Source organism: Heterocephalus glaber, unplaced genomic scaffold, assembly GCF_053883595.1.
Source record: "Heterocephalus glaber isolate CG9 unplaced genomic scaffold, H.glaber_assembly_v1.0 deba00001446, whole genome shotgun sequence".
Lineage (NCBI taxonomy): Eukaryota > Metazoa > Chordata > Mammalia > Rodentia > Bathyergidae > Heterocephalus > Heterocephalus glaber.
Genome location: NW_028258298.1, coordinates 3,161,323 through 3,178,363, shown reverse-complemented (window position 1 = coordinate 3,178,363; position 17,041 = coordinate 3,161,323). Strand labels below are relative to the sequence as shown.

Below are 17,041 nucleotides of genomic sequence, written 5' to 3'. Positions count from 1 at the left end.
AAAATTCATTTGAAATCTGTGCTTCACTCTCTAAAAGTTCTAATAAAGAAAAGAGCCAATATCCATTTGATAATTAATTGTTATCTTTAGTACAGGATAGAGCTTATTGCTTTTTGGTCCTGACCTCAATTTAGGTGGCATTGTGAGTGCAGTATTTCTGCAGTTCTGTTAATCACCATTCACACCTCAAGTGTGGGGAACTCTCCTCTGCTCTCAGCTAACAAAAATCCCAGGATACAACTCCTACTCCTGGGGCATGCCTGGCTCACTTACCCTGGGATTGTGGACCACTCAGGTGGCTGTTATGTTGCTTTTGAGACAGAGAAACCCATACAAACAAAAATTAAGCAGAAAGTAGAAAGATAAAAAATAGAGAAAGAAAAGAGAAGAAAGCAGAATTGGAAGAGAGGCAAAAATCTCTATTTCAACAATATCTTCTTCTAAAGCTGTTTATGATAAAAGAGGATTAGGTAGCTTGAATTCCAGCTATATTAAATTAAATCCCAGACCCCTTTTCTTAGTCCCACGCAGTCCTGAGAACATCAATCCCTTCATGACAAAAAAGCCCTTGGGAAAAGGAATCCTCCTGGCGGTGTGCCACCCAGCTCTTATAAACTGTTAACTGTGGTAATGAACCAATCCAAGAGACATATTAATAATGACATGAAGAGACACATTTGTTGTTGATTGTTGAGATGGTGGCAGATTTATTGCCAGCTTGCCAGGAGGGAGGGCTTGGCCCAGCAATGGTGCAATTAAAAACAAATTGAATACGGGGACAAAGAATCAATAATCTAACAGAGAAACTTTTAGTTTGCAAAATACAAATATAAATTAATTGACCTGAACACAGTTGCTAACTGGTCATTAATGCCTGTTTGCTGGCCAATCAGAGCACATAATCCATCCTATTAGGTTGATTGCAGCAAGCTCTGTTTGCCCTCTTCCAGACCAGCCTGCTGATGCTGCCACTGGGGATACCTGGTTTGGGGTGATTTTCAACACTCTGAAGAGAAGTGACTGTGTTAGAAATTGTCCGCAGAAGCTCCAGGTCATGGAATGTTTTACCAGTTTCACTAAGAGCTTGTTTATTCAATGCTCATAGTTTTGATACTTTTAGTTTACAGCAATCTGTCCCAAGCACAGGAAGGGAAGGGAGTACATGGAAGATGTATGTTACTTTTACTGGTGTGGCCTCCTGTAATCTAAGGTGTCTTGCTTTGAGATGCTTATTCTTTCATAAGCATAGTTAATATTTTTCTCAATCTTGTATAAGATGTTAGTAAAAATGTGTTATTATGCAATAATTGTTATGGATTGGTAAAATTTAACATAAGTTTCTTAAAGAGCTAATCATATGGTCAAGCTAATTCAGGATACCCTGCCTGTATGAAAACTTTTAAGCTACTTCTGGCTCTTGCCTTCAAATAAATTTATAATCGAGAGGGAAAAGAGAGTTATATCTACCAATAACCAAAATTTGCAAAAAAAATAAATAAATAAGGCAGTATAGACAAAGTGACAATTGGAATTTTAAAACAAGTCTTTGGTTTTGTAGATTTAGCAGCTGTCTGACTACTCTGCAGTGTGATAGCCATTAGCTATGTGTAGCTCTTTCAAATTAGTTAATTAAAACTAAATAGAACCAAAAATCCAGTTCCTTATTTGCACTGGCTACATCTCAGCTTCCCAGTCCTTATGCATAGCTGACAGCCATAACCTTGCAAGTGCAAACATAGACCATTTCCACCCTGACAGAAAGGTCTGCTGGGCAACTCAGCTTTCTGTAGGATTTGGAAATCCAGAGTGAAGAAGAATACTGAAGACAGACATGTAATATGAGAAATGGAAAAGTACAGGATGCTAGAGATGAGGAGCGGGACAAGGATAAATGAAACAGAGATTTGTAAGATGCAAAATGGAGAAATAGGAACTAAGCGGAAAGGCGGGAGGGTCCTGCATTGTTCAGTACCTAGAAAGATAATATAAGTTTTGCAAATGTAGTATAAAGAATCATTAAAGATTCTGATGTTACTAAAACAGAAATAATGAATTTCTGAGGAAATGAGTATGCCAGTTCCCCTGATTTGACCATTGAACATTGTCTGTGTATGTGGGAATGTCACACTGTACCCCATAAATATATACAATTACTATGCATCAATTAAAACATATATTTACAACGTCACAAGTGAAGAGAAGTGACATGATCAAAGATGTACATCAGTAATACTTAGGGAACGTTGTTAAAATTAATAAGGAAAAGCTCAGAGGAAGTGGCCTCCCAGCCGCCACTCCACTGCTCCTAGCCCAGAGGAAGGGGCTTCTGGTCCACTGTACCACTGCTCCCAGTTCAGAGGTAGGGGCCTCCAGGCCACCATTCCACCTCTCCCAGCTCAGAGGAAGGGGTTTCTGGGCTGCCGTACCACTGCTCCCAGAGCAGAGGAGGTGAGCCACATGGGTGCCAACAGCTCCCCTCCCTGTCGAAATGAGAAGACACATAAATAAGTCTCAAAAGCAGACTTCCAGATCACCTATAGCAACTCCAAAGGGAAATGAGATGGAACACTCTAATACTCAACCACCTGGACTCGTGAACTGGCAACGAAAGAGAATCTGGAAAAAACGAAATCAGAAATACTTTCTGAGATGACAGCAGAGATTGTGCTCATAGTGCAAGACATGATTGATAAATCTAGAGAGGACCCGAGGAACATGATGGAATTCCAACATAGGGAACAAATGGAATCCATAAAACAGATGCAAACAGATTTCCAGGAGATTAAGAACTCCATTGAAAATCTACGCAGCAGAATGAGCAAATATGAGGACATAATTTCACATATAGAAGATAAGATTACAATTAGTGACCAGGAAAAGAAAAATTACTTCAAAATTGTAAGGGACCACAAGAAATCAATCCAGCAGCTGTTAGACAATGCAAAGAAGAATAACATAAGACTGATTGGAGTCAACGAAGAAAGAGGAGAGCATGCAGATGACATAAAAAAACTGGTCACAGAAGTAATGGCAGAAAATTTCCCAAGCAGGGGAAAAGAACTTTACATACAGATAAGGGAGGCATATAGGACTCCAACTAGCCTTGATAAAAAAACAAATCTACACATAGGCATATAATTGTTAAATTCCAGAAACCCAACAGAAAAACGAAGTTCTACAAGCAGTTAAAGAAAAGAAACAAATCACATACAACAGAAAGCCCATCAGAATCACAGCAGACTTCTCAATGCAAACCCTCAAGGCAAGAAGAGCCTGGAGTGATGTATTCCAAGCCCAAAGGAAAACAGCCTCCAACTCAGATTGATGTACCCTGCAAAATTATCTTTCAAAATTGATGGAAAAATAAGATACTTTCATGACAAAGACCACCTGAGGAACTTCATGAATACCAAACCAGCACTCCAAAAAATTTTAGACAATATTCTAGGAAAAGACAATGAGGACCACAACCCCAGGAAGCACAGAAGAATGAATCCATCAGAGGTGACAAGAAATTAAATGTAAAGTGGGAGAATCCAACAAAAAGAAAAAGTCATGACAATGATAAGTCAATATGTATCAGTTATAACCATCAGTGTTAATGGTCTCAACTCCCCAATAAAAAGAAATAGACTGGCAGAAGGGGTCAAGAACCAAGATCCAACAATATGCTGCATACAAGAAACACATTTAATTCAAAAAAGAAACTCATAGACTGAAAGTTAAAGGGTGGAAAACAATACTCCAGGTGATGGGAACCCAAAAAAAAAAAGCAGGAGTAGCTATCCTCTTTGCAGATCAAGTAGATTTCAAACCAACACTGATTAAGAGAGACGAAGAAGGACACTGCATACTTGTAAAGGGAACACTCCAACAGGAAGAGATGACAATCATAAATATCTATGCACCAAACGCTTGTGTGCCCAACTATATAAAACAAATACTAATGGACATGAAAAGTCATATATGCACTAATACAATAGTAGTGGAGGACTTCAATACTACCCTGTCACAAATAGATAGATCAACTAGACATTAAATGAGCAATGAAACACTAGAACTCAATCGAACTCTTGAACAAATGAACTTTAACAGATGTTTATAGAGTGTTCCACCCCACAAAATCAGAACACATTCTTTTCAGCTGCACAAGGGTTGTTCTCCAAAATAGATCACATATTCACTCATAGAACATGATTAACTAAGTGCAAAGGAATGGAAGTTATCCCTTGTATATTATCAGAGCACATTGCGATGAAATTGGAGATCAATAGCAAAATAAATTGCAAGAATTTCATACACACTTGGAAATTGTACAGCACATTTCTGAATAACCAATGTGTCACAGAGGAAATTAAAGAAGAATCAGACAGTTCCTTCAATTAAATGACAATAACAATGCAACATATCAGAATCTATGGGACACAATGAAAGCAGTCTTATGAAGGAAATTCACAGCACTGAATAATCATATTAGGAAAACAGAGCGAGCCCAATTAAACAACCTGATGCTGAACCTCAAGCTTCTAGAAAAAGAGCAGGACAAACCCAAAGTTCATACAAGTGAGGAAATTATAAAGATCAGAGCAGAAATCAATTCAATGGAGACTAAGAGAATGATACGAAATATTAATGAGGCCAAGAGTTGTTTCTTCGAAAGAATAAACAAAATTGACAAACACTTAGCCAACCTTATCAGAAAAAGGAGTGAAAAGGCCCAAATCCATGCAATTAGGAATCAAATGGGTGAAATTACAACAGACCCAGCAGAAATCCAGAAGATCATCAATACCTACTTCCAGAAACTATATGCCAATAAGAGGGAAAACACAGAAGAAATGGACAGATTCCTAGATACTCATGAATTACCAAAGTTGAATGAAGAAGACCTAAAAATTTTAAGCAACCCAATATTAATCAATGAAATTGAAAATGTAATTAAAAACTTACCAACTAAGAAAAGCCCAGGTCCTGATAGCTTCAAGGCTAAATTCTACAGGACTTTTAGAGAGAAACTACTGCCACTACTGTTTAAACTCTTCAATGAAATTGAAAGGGAAGCAATACTCCCAAATTCATTCCTGGAAGCAGGCATCACCTTGATCTCCAAAGCAGAGAAAGACCCAACTGAAAAAGAGAACTATAGGACAATCTCACTAATGAACATAGATACAAAAATCCTTAATAGGATACTGGCAAATAGAATACAGAAGATCATCAAGAGGATCATACACCCTGATCAAGTGGGATTCATCCCAGGGATGCAGGGATGGTTTAACATACTCAAATCAATCAATGTAATACACTATATCAATAGAGCCAAGGACAAAAACCGTATGATCATCTCAATAGATACAGAAAAAGCATTTGACGAAATCTAATGTGCATTTATGATAAAAACCCTACAAAAAATTGGAATAGATGGTCTCTACCTCAATCTGATAAAAGCTATCTATGAAAAACCAACAGCCAATATCATACTAAATGGTCAAAAACTGAAATCCTTCACACTAAAATCAGGAACAAGACAAGGATGTCCACTACCACCATTCCTGTTCAATATAGTTTTGGAAACATTAGCCACAGCAATTGGACAAGAGAAAAAAATAAAAGTAATAACAATAGGAAATGAAGAAGTCAAATTGTCATTATTTGCAGATGACATGATATTCTATATAGAAGACTCCAAGAACTCCACCAAAAGTCTTCTAGACTTAATAACCAAATTCAGTCAAGTAGCTGGTTACAAGGCCAACACACAAAAATCAATAGCTTTCCTCTATACAAATGACAGACTCACTGAGAGAGAAATAGGGCAAATAATTCCTTTCACAATAGCATCCAAAAAACTGAAATACCTAGGAATCAACCTAACAAAAGAAATCAAAGACTTCTTCTCTGAAAACTATAGCACTCTGAAAAGAGAGTTTGAAGATGATATCAGAAAATGGACAGACATCCCTTGCTCCTGGGTAGGAAGGATCAACATAGTGAAAATGGCCATACTTTCAAAACTGCTATATAGATTCAATGCAATCCCAATTGAGATCCCAGAAGCATACTTCATGGACCTTGAGAAAACAATCCAAAAATTCATTTGGAACAAGAAGAGACCCAGAATAGCCAAAGCAATTCTAGGTAACAGAGACATGGCAGGGGGTATCACAACCCCCAACTTGAAACTATACTATAAACCTACTGTGATAAAAACAGCATGGTACTGCCAAAGAAACAGACCTCAGGACCAGCGGAACAGATTAGAAGATGCCAAAACAAAGGAGTCAAACACCCTCACTGGAGGAAAGATAACCTCTTTAATAAATGGTGCTGGAAAAACTGGGTTTCAACTTGCCAAAGATTAAAACTAGACCTGTATCTCTCACCATGCACCAAACTAAAATTGAAATGGATTAAAGATCTAAATATTAAAATAGAAAAACTGAATCAGCTGGAACAGAGGTTAGGTAGAACCCTTGAAGACATCGATGTAGCAAAAGATTTTATGAACAAAACCTCAATTGCCCATGAACTAGCACAAACAATCAACAAATGGGATCTCTTCTTGTTAAAAAGCTTCTGCACAGCAAGAGAAATCACCAGCAGTGTGAAGAGACAACCCACAATGTGGGAAAAAAAATCTTCACCTGCTGTTCTTCAGACAAATGTCTACTATCTCGAATCTGTAAAGAACTTAAAAAAATCAGACCTCCCTAATTTAAAGACCTGATCCAAAAATGGGCATCTGAAATGAAGAAACATTTCTCAGACAAAGAAGTAGAAATAGCAAATAAACATATGAAAAAATGTTGAACATCACTGGTCACTCAAGAGATGCAAATGAAACCAACACTGAGATTTCACCTCACCCCAGAAAGAATGGCTGCTATCACGAAACCAACCAATAAAAAATGCTGGCCTGGCTGTGGGGAAAGAGGAACCCTGCTCCACTGCTGGTGGGAGTATAGACTGGTGCAAGCACTGTGGAAATCAGCATGGAGATACCTGAAAGAACTAGGACTGGATGTCCCATTTGACCCAGCTATTCCGCTGCTGGGTATCTTCCCCAAAGAATTAATACCACAGTGGTATATGTGCACTCATGTTTATAGCAGCACAATGTATAATAGCTAAAACTTGGAAGCAGCCCAAGTGCCCATCAACTGGATACTGGATAAAGAAAATGTGTTTTGTTTTGTTTTTTATAAAATAGAATACTACTCAGCCTTAAAAAAAAGAGAAATTTGAGACATTCATAGCTAAATGGATGCACATTGAGGTCATACTCTTTAAGTGAAATAAATAGGACACACATATATAAATACCGAATAGTTTCTCTGGTGGGAGAAACTGAGTGTAAGTAAGGACTAAAAGGTATAATAGATAATGTGAAATAGGAAGAAAAGGGGCAAAGGGAAAGGAGAAGTGGGAGGGGTAGGGGAAAGGAAAAAGGGAATGGGAATTAATATGAGAAAATGAAAATATGGAAACAAAGACTTTGTAAATAGGGAGTCTGGAGGGGTTGAAGGGAGGGCAGGGGAAGGGGGCAAAATAAGAACCAAGAATGATTATGTAAAGGTGCAAATTTCTAATGATGAATGTCATTGTATTGTATACTTAAAATGTACTAATAAAATAAAAATTTAAAAATAAATAAATAAATAAAATTAATAAGGAGAGAGATCAAGGATTGGGTGTCCCTTAGGAAGTAACAGTGGAAAGTCAGTGGGGAATTAGATTCTGCTCTAGGATGGTGGTGGTTTGGGGAACAAAGAGGAAGACAGTGACTTCTTGGGACATGACCACTGCTTTTACAGGGAAGCAAAACAGAGAATTGCAGCTTCAGGCCAGGCTCTACCTCAGCTTTCTGTTGCCATGAACAGGATTGTGAATGAGAAGAGGAAGAGCAGATTTTGGATTAAAGAAGCTAAGTTCAGTAGGAGGACTTTAGAACACCTAAATTTAAGAGCTCAGGCCAGAGTCAGAAATAACAGATTGAGATTAGGGTAAAAAGCCGAGAACTGGGAATGCAGATTGAGAGCTACTATTAACTCTAAGGAGGAAGTTATAATTACAACAATAATGAAATAGAGGAAAAAGAGAAAACTGCTCCTCTGGTTGGAGATCTTGCCTGCAGAGGTGTTGGACAAGGAGTGAACTGGCACATCCATCTGACTTGCCTGTGGGGGAAGGTATGAGATCAGGACAAATGCCAGTGAAGAGGGCCTTTCAGCTGTGAGCTGAGCCCAAGTCTCACCCCCACTTCCCAGCTAGTGCCTACAACAACTTCCTTGGCCTTTCTAAACCTCAGTTTCTTCATTCAAAAAACTAAGAAAGTAAATCCTACCTCCTGAGCTTCACTGGAAAACAGAATTGGGTCATGTCTTTAAAGTGACTGCTAGAGAGGTTACTTGGTGAATGAGAGCCAGGGTTTGTAATTACGAAGAAAACGAATCCTCGAATGTTTTCCTTGTGATAATTTTACCTGTACTTCATTTTTACTACTTTTCAATTTTTATACCTCTAGAGAAGAATTATCAGTGAAAAAAGTAATAAAGGCTTTTTGATCTTTGGGAGAATCCAAAATTGGAACAAGTATAATAAATAGTTATTGTGGTCAACATAAGACTTCAAAACAAGGTTAGAGAAGGCAAGTTGGATTCTTCAAATATGTGTACATTTACTACCTGTATGAAAATATTACTACTCCGGATTCAGTATTCCTGATGCTCAACTATGGTTAACTAAATGTAGGGACTGTGGGAGTATAAGGTATGGTGATACACTACATATGGAATAATATGACTCTAGGAGGATCATGGTGAACTTTGGTCTGTGAGAGAATTTATGGACGTTTACTAATTACCTTCCCTCTGAGATATGCTTGCTCTGTGCTCCCTGCAGCAGGAATGCATTAGCAAGCATCTTTGTTATTTACTGGAGCTATTGGCAGACTGACTTCTTAGGAAGGAAGCTGAGATCACCATGTAAATTGAGCAGAACATAACAGGCATTTCATTTTCTTCATCTCCACATCAGTGATGATTGGGAGAACAGGCTTTATTATGACTGTTCTGTTTATTTAATTCTATTGCAAATAAGACAGATGACAAGCTGAGGCCCTGCCACCTCTCCTCCTGGCTCTTGCTTCTGTGTATAACACCAAAGGTGCCAAGACTGGCACCACCTTCTTGTACCCTGTGGAAAACTCTCTCACCCACTTTCCAATCCAGGACCCTCGCATAGAAAGGCTCCCCCCTTGGCACACAGACTCAACACATCTTGAGCCCTGACAAGGAGTTCATGCAGTGGCAATTTGTTCTGGTCTCAATCACCTTTGAAAATACCAATTCCTTCAATTTTTACAATTACTAAACTCTGAACTGTTATGAGAGAATTGAGTGTGTCTCTGCCCCTCTTCTAGATGGAGGCTGAACCTACATACTGAGTGGATGGTAGAATAGAATTGCAGAGGGTACAGAAGAAACAGTCATGAAGCCTGTGAAAATTGTATGTGGGAGTGTGTGAATGCGTGTAAGGGTGTGTGCAAATGTGAATGTGTGTATGTGTTATAGTCTTCACTCCTAAACAGAGCAGAACAAAGTACCCTATTTCTCCTCACAATAAGGGGAGAAGAGGCCTGATAAAAGGAGAAAGCATTTTTTTATAAACATGGTTGGACCATGTTGTCTCTAATTGTACACCATATTATGGAAGGTCTCACAATCTAGGAGACTGGATGGTAATGAACATCAATTCTGTTCTAGTTACACTACAAGATGAGTGGCACAATCTGAGAACACAGATAGAGGACTGCCTGGGAAATATATGTGTGGGCCTCATTCTACCCCTGAGGCAGGAAGGAGGCATCAGGCCTCAAGGGAGTTTGAAGGGGGACACTTTCTTCACAAATGAAGATTCTCAAAATACCTTCTTTTGGGCTGGGGATTTATCTCAGTGGTTCTGCCACCTGCCTGGCAAGCGCAAGGTCCTGAGTTTGATCTCTGGTACCAAAAAAAAAAAAAACCACAAACAAACAAACAAAACCTTCTTTTACTGTGTGCAGAGGTTATTCTGAAGGCAATGATATCTTTGATTCTTTCTATGTTACAGTTACCTCCTCAGTTACCATAACGCTTCAGTAATGAATGGATGGATAAATAGGTAGGGAACATAGCTAAACACAAACACACACACACAGACACACACACACAAGTAAAACAGTTTGATATGGATTGTGTAGATTACAAATGTTAGAGAGCAACTGGGATCATACTCAGAATTACTACTATCTAGTAATGTTAGCAAGAGGGTCTCAATCCTAAGGACAAAAGAAAATATAAGTAAAAGATTAGGAGCAATGTTTCTCATTGATACAGGGATGATATAAGGGAAATATTATCACTCCCAACCTGTTAGATGTCCACTACAATGAGTTCATATTCTCTAAAATCAAAGAATGATTCTAGGAACAACGGAAGTTAAAAGAGTAGGAAATATTTATTGAGAGATAGATATCTTCTGTTTAAGACAGACAGAAAGGAACCCAGAAAATGGGTTGCCTGACCACTCCACTTCTCAAAGTTTTATAGAACAAAATCATGAGATGGGTATAAAATCATCAGGTGGGGATAAGGTGGGATAAAACTATGGTCAACCATTAAGGAAGGGATGGGTCAGGGTCTTGGTCCCCACCTAGTGATTAATGCCCATTTAGAATATCAATCTTTATTTTTTAACCCAGGGGAAGTAGGGCTAGTCATTTCATTTTTGTCTTGAGCCCTGGCCTTCAAGAAATCCACCTCCTCCCACAGTAGTAATGTGTTCTTATGCTCTGCACTGACTTTTTCAAGGGACTAGCCCTATCTGACTGCCTAGAATATTTCTACCTAACTTAGCTGTCTATAATCCCATCCTTGGGTAAAGGAATAAAAGATAGTGTGCAGAGAATCCCAGTTATACAAAAACTCAGGCAGAGAATTTATGTTTAAAAGTCATTATAAGATAGAATAAGTAGAAAGGACTGCCATACCAACATTGCAACCTTCCATTTCAAAACCTTGGAAATGAAGCCCAAAGAAATTCTCAATTCTCATATTTATTTTGCACTATGGATCCTTTTGCTTGTGTACTGTATTTGTACACATACGAAATTTGCAGTTTAGAAAACCCTTTTTAGAATCATATTTCCAGATGAAAATATATATGTGTGTGTATATATATATATATATATATATATACTATATATAATACAAATTACAGTATTCATATGTACGCATAAAGGAAATAAGTTCCATTGAATTCTGTTCTGTACCCCAGGGTAAGACCCCCAGGAGGGGAAGGTTCTGAAGACAGAAGCCTATGAGGTTCAAGAGCAGAGCACAGCCCTCGGAGTGAGTTTTCTCATGCCCAGACTTGTTCTTTTTCACTCTTCCATCTTCCTCTGTGAAGAACAAGTGTGATTATAATTAAAATAAAGGCTGAATAAATTAAATTTATTTCAGGTTGACTGCTGAGTTATCTTTAAGCTCATAATTATACATGTTAATTTAAATGACTATGTAATATTTGGAAGGAGGGAAATCACAGGAAAAAAAAAGAGATTTGTTAAAAGGAAGACTTTAAAATAGTCCAGAATGTGCTGAGGCCCTGCCTCCTCCTCTCTTCTGTAAACACTCCCACTGCAAACCTCCCCAGAGGCCCTGGTCCCACCCACAGCCGTAGCCTTGGTACCCTCCCTCCTCTTCTGTGTTTGTCTCCTGTATGGCAGCAATCACCTGCGTTAATTTATCTCCCAGTTTCCAGTATGGCTGGCTCAGGAAGCACAGTACTGCAGGACACAGAGGGAAACAGATGCCTTAAGAGGTGCTTGGCCGCTTCTTAACCAGTGGAACTCCTTCAAATCACTTCCAACTCCCTACCCTCAATTTCTTGTCTTGTAAAGTGGTGACTTTCTGCTCTGTCTTCCAGGGCTGTTGTGAAGAATAATGAAGAGATAATGCATGTAAGTGTCTCACTGACTGTTTGTATTTTGATAGCTTTTTTTTTGTAGTGACAAAAGCTTAACCCAAGGAATTGCATAGTGAAAGAAATGTAAAGCTCCTAGCATTTCCATCATCTCTGGATGTTTTCAATCTTTCTAAGCCTCAGTTTCCTTATTTGTAAAACATGAATATGGTGTGTATTTTGTAGGGTAGATGTAAACATCAACTGAAATTATATTCATTTAATTTTAGTGCCTGGTATTCAGTTTTAGCTAGTGTTCAGTATAATCCAGGACTAGACTGCTTGGGAAATTGATCTTTACATACTAAACAGAATCTGTGTAACAACCAGTGCCCCCCGAACTAATTCCAGAATAAAATAAATCAGTCTTTTGTGTACAGAGATATTGCATAAGTGTTCTGTGGAGTTTCTTATGGGAAAATTTAACACAATTCATCATTGTTAACCCTGTGCATAAAAAAGGGTTCTTCCATTTCATGAAGTACCTTGTAGTAAAACAGACTTCTAAGCTAGCTCAGAATGCAAGTGTAGAATATCAACATTCGAGGAACAAAAATAGGCCAGCTCTTCCTATTCTATCTGTCCCTGATAAACACCAACCCTAGCACCACAGAGATCTCTGAGTAGTTTCAGTAGGATGAAGAGTTAGTGATGAGTGGAATGAAAATTAGATCCTGGGCCCTCAAAGGGGCGAGAGCTTCTAGTCCTTACATAGGATAAAGCGGTAACATTTAAAATGTGTCTCCCTGAAGGGATGCGCTACTACAAAATTAATTATCACCTTTTCTGCCTCTCTCTCCACCATTTATGGTAGCTTCTTGAGTTTGTCTTTAATTTCTTCTGGTACAATGTGATATCCGCAGCACGAAAAAAAAGGAAATAAGTTAAATAAAATAATCTATAAGAAACCTGGGTGTTTCCCAATAGTCTGGTGCAGAGAAATAACTAGAAATGGTTGGCAGTGGAGACATTGTAATATGTTTGGAAGACACTGATCTTGAAGTCAAGCAAGTGGCCAAGGTTCAACACTCAACTCTGCCACTTACTCACTGGAGCTGTCCATGACAAGTCATGGGACGGCTCGTTCCCACCTGTTTACCTGCAGGGGCTTTGTGATCATCACACTCATGCTGTTTCAGGTTTCAGTTGCTGCATCAATCTGTTCTTCTGCTCATTTTACAAAGAAACATCTGTTGAGTGCCGACAATGCCTCAGATAGTGTGCTAAGTGCTGAAGATTGAGAAAAACACAGTATAATTCTTGCTATTCTCAAGGAATACCTAGCCTAAGAAACTTTCCTACTCCCAAGCTGGTAAATTCACATAGATTGTCAAACACACTTTCTGGTGTTCAGTTACACCTGCTCACTTTTTTTACAATATCTACTTGATGTTTATGTTTTCTTTATTCCTAAACCTGGTAAGCTGAAAGCTGTTCTTTCCAAGTGTTATAGTACCCTACCTCTCCAGCTACCTTAGCCACCAATAGTTTCCCAGACTCAAAAACATGGGTGATACATTTAATTCTTCCTCTTTCAATGCATTGGGATTAGTACTTTCCATTTCCCTTGAGTAATGCATTCATTTTCGTTATTGTGACAAAATACCTGGTGAAAACAACTTAAAGGAAGAAATTTCATTTGGGTCTGGATTTCAAAGGTTGCAGTCCAAGGTCAGCTGGGTTTAGGCCTGTGGGGAGGCAGAAACATCAAAGAAGAGCATGGCAAAGGAAACCTGATCACCTCGTGGTAGCCAGAAAGCAGAGAGGGGAAGAGCAGCAGAGAAAGGGGTCAGGGACAAGTTATAGCTCTCAAAGTTATGCCATCATGACCACTGCCATCAACTAGGCCACACCACCCGAGTTTGCCTCACTTCCACAAATGCCATCAAATTTTGAATTCATCAATGGATTAATCCACTACTGAAATTAGAGCCTTCTTTTGTGTGCCAGTACAAATCCCCCATGATAAATCTGGTCATTATATGTGGCAAACATGTAACTAATAAAAAATAAATTAATTAATACAAAAAGAAAATAAATCATGGTCTGGTCACTTTCCAAAAACTCCACCTCTGAACAGATGAGACTTTGGGGCACAATTTATACACAAACCACAGCAGACAACATCTCTTAGGCCTTCCTCCATTTGTTTCTACAAACTCACAGTCTCCTATTGTCATACGCCGTCAGTGAGTTGTTCCTCTGGTTTGTCTCCACTTCAGCTCACCCTCCACAGGACTGCCGGATGGATTTCCTAACCTGACTACACAACCCCACAACATCAACTGCCCCTGCTCTGAGGTTTCCTTAAAACCTGGGTACAGTGTCTAGTCAGTTTATTCCTCACACGTACATGGTGACTTGAAGTGATCCCCTCAGTAGCTGAGATGTACCTCTGGTTTCAGTGATCATATTTTAATGAAGGCAGCTTCTTTTTGCAAAGAGATGGACTTGGCAATTAGTCTCATCAGAGATATGGCAGAGGCTGCCTTACACAACAGTAAAGGACAGGGGCTGAGGTTAGTGACACAGAGCCTCTCAATTCTTCACACTGCCGGAAACAGCAAAGCTGGGAGCCCCAGGGGACTTGTCTCTCTCCGGCTAATGGCACCTGATTGGTGGAAGTAATGAGGTATTCACATTCCCAAATGGACAGAAGATAAATAAACACTTACTTTTTTAAACAGACAAGTTGCAAGCACGGAAATTTTTCAGTTTTTCTCATTGCAAAATCAATACCCATCAGCAGTTTGAAATTAAAGGCAAGATTAGGCCTCAGTTTTATACATGCCTTATTGTATTCCAAAGGCTTTCTACTCAGTCAGATAAATCTTCTTTAAGAGGATTAGGAAACTTTCATTATCTTTATCTAACCTGAACTAACACTAAGTCTGAAAAATTAATCTATAGACTGGACAAAAGCTGATGGCTACTGGGAAGCAAGAGAGCCCTTGGTCCTCTTTCTCACCGAGAGCTGGGGTCTCTGTGTGCACTCGCTGGTAATTCAATTGGTTTCCAAAGGAAGAATACATTGCTGCATTGTCAGCTAAGAGGGAGGGGATGCAGCTCCCTGAGCTGCTTCTCTGTAGATGGAAAGGGTCACCTACCCAGACAGAGTTTCAGGGCCAGGGTCTCCTCTCTTGCCTCCACACACCTGATGATTTGCTCTTGGATTGCACAGGTCCCCTCAGATGGCCAGAGACACTGAAGGCTGCATTGGGAATGTGGAGACCATGAGCTTCTCTTAATCCTGCCGGTCTGAATGACACCCATCCTATGACTCTTCCTGACCCGAGGCTGGGAGGAGGACATCCTAGGTTTCCACATCCTGCCCAAGGAATGGCTCAAATAACATCATGAATGGCATCATCTCGGAAGCCCTGCACAACAAGCTCTTTATGGCCTTCATTGACTTTGACTTACACAATTGGTCATACTCCTTGAAGGGTGATAACCTCACTCTGTTTGAGGCTGTTTCTGTGCAGGACCTGACAGTTATTTTTTATTTCATTGCCACATCTCCAGAATGTGCAGATATTATTGCTGTCAAGGCCATGGAGGTGCCACTGAGGTGTCATTTCCATTGCTGAGAATTTCAGCTCCTCTGGAACTAAGACCAGGTGGTAGCTGGGGCAGTGTGAACTCCCAAGCCCTTGTATTCTACACCCCCAGACACTTCCAGCTGATATACAGCTGTATCCAATGACTGATCTGACTGGGTACCTCCACCATCCTTTGAAAAGAAAAATTGGATATGACCATCATCTTCATCTCCGTCAAAGAGTGACAATCACGAAAGTCCCGGGCAGGGTGTGTATGGAGAATGGGAATCAGCAGCATCTCTAGATGTGCCACATGGTGGCCCCTGTGAGCATCTGGAAGCACGTGGGAGTGAGAGAAGGGCTCAAAGGCTGGATGGAAGCCAAGCTGTAAGCAACATGGAGGTCCCAGAGACAGCTGGGAAACAGAAGTTGCATTAGACACATCTCTGGACCAACATATGCATTGCTAATGGCCTACAGAGTAGGTACGGATGCTGCATTAGTAAAGAGCTGCTCCAGCCAAAGGGAAGAATGGATCCTGAATTGTGCAAGTACTGAGCATGAATAGATGGTAACCCCTAATCAACCTTTCTCCAGCGGAAATGAGTAGCATCATATTTTTTAAAAAGCAGAGATGAAGAAATCTCTTAGCTAAGCGAGGGTGGCATACACATTTCCTAATCTAAAAAAAAAAGTGTGTGGATTCCATGGCAGATGGAATCAGATAAAAGGAAGTTGCTAGAGATAAATCCCATGCAGGGACCCTTTCTGGAAACTCACTGTGTGTCCCCAAGAAATTAGGGCAAGAAGCTGTGGGAAAGGTCCGCCATCCTCTCATCTGACAGAGGAAGCATGCATCTCTGTGGTCAGAACTCATCTGCTTGGAACTTCATCCCCATCTTGAGATGATATTCTACAGAAAATGCTTTATATAGCTATGGCAGTTGGATCAGTCCAAAATAAGTTCATTTGGATTGCTTCCTTGTCTTAAAATGGTTCTCATATTCTCAGAACTGCTATTTGCATAGGTTTGTAATTCTCGATATTTAATATCAGTAACCTGGGATTCTGACATTTCTTTACCTATGCTTTTTAGCTAAAAAGTGTAATTTAAATTAAAAACTACTTTTTAAAACTCACATGGATACTATGCCCTCGCTATACTGATTCAGATTTTTAAGAGGATAAAACAAGGTGTGAAGCCATTCTCCCCCTGCCCTTCAACTCCTTTTTAATTATGTGAATTTATTTTCAGCAGTGACTGGAGATGTTGTTAGGACTGACAGTTCTCGCAACTCCAGCCTCTAGTGTGGTACTGAATACAACTGCAGGGGTACCCAACTGACCAGCATGCAGAGCCCTATCCAGAACATGCATGACCAGCCAGCAACTATGTGAAAAAGTAGTCAAGGCACATGCTTGGACATCAGTATTAGCTCCTTTTTTAATAACGCAAAACCCCAAAATATCATTAAAAAGCACTTCGTATAGCTCTG

At 39.5% G+C, this 17,041-nt stretch overlaps 1 protein-coding gene and 1 long non-coding RNA gene across 11 annotated transcripts in view; both read right to left on the bottom strand.

The window, feature by feature from the left end:
* Positions 1-17,041, bottom strand: part of Opcml (opioid binding protein/cell adhesion molecule like) — a 1,190,405-nt gene that overhangs the window by 259,346 nt on the left and 914,018 nt on the right. The window lies entirely within an intron of this gene.
* LOC110345430 (uncharacterized) lies at positions 1,230-13,096 on the bottom strand. The gene is made up of 2 exons (XR_015452398.1): positions 12,785-13,096; positions 1,230-11,969 (listed from the first exon to the last, which is right to left on the bottom strand). It is a non-coding gene; the product is annotated as an uncharacterized LOC110345430 (long non-coding RNA).